The sequence below is a fragment of the Pelobates fuscus genome, chromosome 1, assembly GCF_036172605.1.
Source record: "Pelobates fuscus isolate aPelFus1 chromosome 1, aPelFus1.pri, whole genome shotgun sequence".
Classification (NCBI taxonomy): Eukaryota; Metazoa; Chordata; class Amphibia; order Anura; family Pelobatidae; genus Pelobates; species Pelobates fuscus.
This window is the reverse complement of record NC_086317.1, coordinates 153,310,314-153,316,313: the sequence shown is the minus strand read 5'-3', so window position 1 is coordinate 153,316,313 and position 6,000 is coordinate 153,310,314.

Genomic DNA, 6,000 nt, shown 5'->3' with positions numbered 1-6,000 from the left:
GAAGCACCACAGGCAGAGGGATCGATCCCTTCCTGGGAGAAGGAGAGGGCAGAGGGGATTGTATCTGCCTGGGAGACGGAGAGGGGTTTGGACCTTCCCAGAAGAAGGAGGAAAGGCAAAGGGGTCATTACCTGCCTGGAAGCTGCTGTGGTCCCTTGTAATGTAGAAGAAGAAATGAACCACATAGCAAGACAGGATCCCAAGTTGGGTACCAGTCACCCTCTGTTCCCTTTATACTATGCACTTTGCTTTATAGAATTTAGAAGTTGCTTCTTAAATAAAATACATTTTAAGATGTAGTTGGGGACTTAAATCAATGTAACCAATCAATCCATATTTAGTAATTCAAGGAGTTCCCTAAAATTAAGTCTCTCTTGCATTAACTGATTTGCATTGTGGCTTCCATAGGCACAGGGCGATGCAGGATAGCTCTTAATAAAAGTCTTAAGTTGCTTAATTTGAACTGCTATATTTATTTTGGTTTTGGAGTTCCTAAAAAGAAAGCTCTTTTATGATAAAAGTAAAACTAAATCAAATGTGGGTTCCCTAAACCTAATTCATACTTAAATAAAATGAACAAAATATTAGATGATATTAAAGCAGATTGCTGTTTTTCTGTGAACTTTCACTAGTAAGCAAATATACTGACAGTATAAACTGATACCACAGAAGTAGATGAGAAAAAATATTGTAGATAAGTTAATTGTAGTAATAGTGCTCAACCACTGGATGTCAGCATCTTCCCATAGTTTATTCTATAGAGTAGTGAGATCAGAAACAAGCTACATCTTGATTTTATAACAAGATACAGAGGCTCATATTGCATATCCCTTTCTTTACTGTCCACCAATAGCAGCAAAGAATACAAACAGAATGAAAAAATAATGAACATACAGGAACATAGGCCCTCCCCGCTCAGGTCCCAGTATAATAGGCAGCACTTCCCTTCCATTTCCCTCTTTCTTTGCTGCTTCGACACAAAGATAAGTACATGTCACACTTTCTCTCTGTTTACTTGTGTATTTACTGCTATTGATATTATTATTGATATGATTATTGATACCCTGGTTTTACACTGTATAGCTTTATCTGTTAATGATTCTATTTTATTTTTTTAGAGATTTGATTAATTGTCTTTTCTCTGCTTGCTTGATGCTTCACATCTGTGTGTTTTTTCCTGTGTGCCCAGGGTCCAGACCTCCCCTGTCATATTCTTCTGTTTATTACCCCCTTTTTCCTTGTATCTTTTCCTTTCCTCCGTCTTCCCTGTCCCTTGGTACCATTTTGCGCCCGTTTTCTCCACTGTATTCGGCTGTTTGCGTGCACGATTTAAGCCCGTTCGGCTGATTCGTCACGTACACATGCTGCTCACCTTTTTCGACAGATAGCACCATTCGCCTGTTTGCCGCGTTCGACTAATTTTGCATAAACTGCTCGTTCGTCTGTTTTTCCTTTCTTCCTTATACTAGTCTATCTATTTCCACAAATTCGTTTCTTTTCTACCGAATGTTCGTTTTTTCTTAACAGCGAATTTTCACAATTTTTTGCCGCGAATCTCGTGAGATTGCCGGTGGCCATTTTCTGACTTCCTGTCTTCCTCCCTGCCTTGTGTGCGCTTGTGCCACTGGTCTGGGCCATGGTGAGATCGCTTTATTCCTGTTTTGCTTCAGTTTTGGGTGACTAACCTATTCTATTATCTAATTAGGGATTAGGTCCTTCATTATCCATTATGCCTAAACCCAGACTACCTTCTGGATCCCCACCCACTGGGGAGTCTGATGCCCCATTTATTTTGGGTGAGGCCCCTGTCACCTCGGGCACTTCACCCACCCTGACAGATAGAACCACCCACCCTGAAGGGGCACAATTCTTAGCGCTACAGCGCTCAGTGACAGACGCCATTATGGCAGCCATGGGTTCCATGTTATCTACCCTCTCCCATACTATTTCTCAGGCCCTATTGCCACGTCCTTCGGACGAGCACTACTCGGGTTCCACGACGCCTCTATCGTGTCCTGCTGTGAACCCGCCGGGAGAGGCACCCAAAAAAGCTACCCATAAGGCCAAATCCCTCTACCTCCAGAAACACTATGACTGGCATACCTAGGTCACCCCAGAAAGCATGTCCGATCCACACAAAAGAGCCTTTCCGCGCAGAACGGGCGCAGCTATGGAAATGTGCCAGAGCACAGTTAGAGAGCGACTCTGACTCAGATATCGGGTCAGGTGAGGAGGCTAAGATTGAGTCATACAGTGACTCTGATATGAATGCTGCAGATGTGGGCTTTGACCTCCTTCCCTCTGCTCAGGCAGAGACGTCCAGAGGTGATACAGAGACTAGGCACCCCTCGTGGATCCGTTGGGTGTCCCACTCTTCGACCCGGATGACCTACACCATCCGAGGTCGGCAGAGTGGCTCCCGGCCGACCACGTTGCCACGTACCTTGAGAATTGGGTACGGCACACTTTTAGCAGAGCGGCACGTAACAAATTGAGGGTGGATTGACCCAGGCCTGTGGTGCCCAATAAAGTATGTGACACTCCTGAGGTAGACCCCCAAAATGATGCAGTTCCTCACTAAACTGGGCTAGAATCTGCCTTGAAATCTTGCCAGGATAAACACCTGGATATATTCAGTCCCCTGGCCAAATTGTTTGACTTGGCGGAAGACGCCAGAGCGGGAAACCGCATGGTTGACCCTGAAGACCTACGTGGTTGGGTCCAGAGAGCGATTTGTATTGCCGGGAGCGTTAACACCTCCCTCTCTATTGAACGGCATAAAGCACTCTTATTTAAGATTGAACCTAAACTGGCCAATCTCACCCTCACAGAAGCTGGCAAGGACGCCCAAGGTTTACCCTTCGGTGATTCCTTTATTAAAGATTTAGGGCGTTTTGTTGGGGCATTTACAGCCCTTGACAAGGCCCAAGCCTCTGAGACGGGTTTTCCAGGGGCGGTTCTCCACCAGGGCCGGCAGATTCAGGAGCCGTTTGTCCGGCTGTACCTACTTCCAATCCCGTGGCACGGGACAAGGCTCCTTCCAGCAACGTACTAACTACCAGGAGACTAATTCCCATCAAACCTTCTTCCCGTCACGCGGACGCCAGTGGCGATCCAGAGGTTTCCGGGCACCTCTCAACCCCGCAGGTGTCATAAGCAGGTGTCATAAGCAACATTTTCCTGGTGGAAAAGAAGGGCGGTCAACTGAGACCCATCATAAATCTGCGCCCCCTCAATGCCATGGTTCGGTACCGCCATTTCAAGATGGAGGGTATTCACCTGCTTTGAGATCTTCTCCTACACGGAGACTGGTTAGCGAAACTAGATCTCAAAGACGCATACCTGACTGTACCGATTGTGGTGACATCCCGAGACCTACTATGCTTCCATTGGCGGCACAAGATTTGGCGATTTAACTGCCTGCCCTTTGGCCTCTCCTCAGCACCTTGGTGCTTCACGAAACTGCTACGACCTGTGATGGCCTGGTTGCGCAGTCAGGGAGTTCATCTAATCATATACCTAGACGACATTTTCATTCGTCAACTGGGAAAAGTCGTGCCTGACCCCCGCCACTAGCATGGAGTTCCTAGGATTCCTCGTGGACTCTGGGGAGGCGACGCTGAGCCTGCCGATGACCAAGATTCGTTCCATCCGCAAAGAGCTACGCAGGGCCCTCATCCGGCCCCAGCTCACCTTGCGACAGCTTGCATGGCTCATCGGCCTACTGCCCTCGTCTATACAGGCAGTATTTCCAGGCCTGCTCCACTACAGAGCGCTGCAACGCCTGAAAATAGCGCACCTAAGAGCCGGTACATCCTAGGCGGACCTATTGTCCCTGGACAGCCAAACGAAGGACGAATTGCAATGGTGGATCCTCAACCTGTCCATGTGGAATGGCAAAGCGATCATCGGCTCGCTGCCAGAGTTCACGATCGACTCCGATGCAAGCCTCCATGGCTGGGGGGCCCATTGTGAGGGAGTTTAGACAGGAGGCTGTTGGTCGGAATCCGAATCCCGGCAACACATCAACGCGCTGGAGCTCCTGGCAAGCTCCTTCGCCATCCGCAGCTTAGCGAGGGACCGGGCCCTGACATGCATCCGCCTCCGCATGGACAACGTCTCGGCAGTGAGATATGTCAACCACCTGGGCGGTACACAGTTGGCAGTGTTGGCCAGATTGGCGAAAGACTTTTGGGAGTTTTGCCTAGAACAGGACCTGATGGTCTACGCGGAATACTTACCTGGTCTGCACAACGTTCAAGCGGACTGGGGTCATGATATCTTTCAGACACCAGCGACTGGAGATTGGACACGGATGTGTTCTCCAGTATATCGTCTCTCTGGGGTCCCTTTACCATCGACCTCTTCGCATCCCGGCTCAACACCCAACTGTCACGTTTCTTCAGCTGGAGGCCAGACCCGAAGGCGGAGGCAGTAGACTTTCTGCAAGACTGGAGCAGAGGCCTCCTGTATGCTTTCCCCCTATTCTCCATGATTCCGCGCTCACTCCTGCAGACCCGCAGACACCGGGCCGAGTTGGTCATGGTGACCCCCTTCTGGGAGACGAAGTCATGGTTCCCTCAAATGCTCGAGATGACAATGGACTATCCCCGAATACTGCCGTTGTTCCACAAATTGCTGCTGGACCCGATACAACAATGTCACCCCCTCCTGTTGGAAGGCTCCCTTCCGTTCCTGGCATGGCGGATCTCCGGGAGTTTTGGACACGACTAGACGGCTGTTGGCGGAAGCATGGGCTCCCGGCACTAGACGGCTTGGCGAGTCAGCTTGGCGAGCTTGGGCTGGCTGGTGCCTGGCTAGGGACGCGGATCCCGTTTCGGCTCCTGTAGCCATGGTCCTGCAATTTCTTACTTCCCTCTTCGAGGCGGGGAAGGCTTACCGGACTATCAACCTCTACCGGTCTGCCATCTCTTCGACTCATCAAGGCTATGACGGATGCCCCGCGGGTCAACACCCCTTAGTGTGCCGACTCCTCAAGGGCTCTCGATTCTCCCGGCCACCCAGGCCTCGCTACTCCACGACCTGGGATGTCTCCGTTGTGTTATCCTTTCTCTCATCCTGGCCCGCTAACTCAGCACTCTCCTTAAAACAATTATCAGCCAAGTTAGTTTGCCTGCTCTGCCTTGTCTCATGCAAGAGAGTCTCGGACGTCAGAGCTCTGGACTTTGACGCAAAGTCATACACCCCAGACGGGGTAACGTTCAATATCAGTCGACGGACAAAGACCTCTATCAAATCGGTGTCCTACCTGAGTTTCCCTACCACTCCGCCATTGTGTCCAGTGGCTTGCCTACACGAATATGAAGATCGCAGCAAACTTCAGCGTACCGCTGTTTCTCCACAGCAGTTTTTATCCTTTCGTCCTCCTTTCCACCCGGTCTCTAGCACCACATTGTCATGCTGGGTGAAGTGGTTATTGTCCCAGACGGGCATTAATACCACGGTCTTTGGCGCCCATTCAGTCCGGGGGGCCTCGGCCTCTTCGATGATGACTGCAGGTGCGCGTCTGGAGGATGTCATGAGGACAGCCGATTGGTCAAGGGAGTCTACTCTCCGGGAATTTTACTTTCAACCGGCCCCGCATACATTTGCTGCAGTAGTGGACCAGCTTTAAACTTGCAATATGAGCCTCCGTGTCTTGTTATAAAATTGCATGATTTTGCTATTACATGACGAAAAGTCTTGATTTTATTAAAGACACGGAGGCGAGTATTGTGCCATCCAGGTTATATTTTCTAATGTTATGTAATTTTTCCCACCCAGTTTGTTGTATGTTGGAACGAGCTACATCGAATGGTTTGGTACGGTAAGTGGGGCCGTGTCGTAATGGTAGTGTTTATGTACCTTGATTTGTTAATCACTCTGAATTGTGGGACTGTATATATGTGGGATTTTTCCTTAGTCTGGCCTTGAAATTGGTTGCAAGTATCGACTTTAACCTGTGGGCTCCTGTTCCTTTATGTTTTCACAGCCTGATCT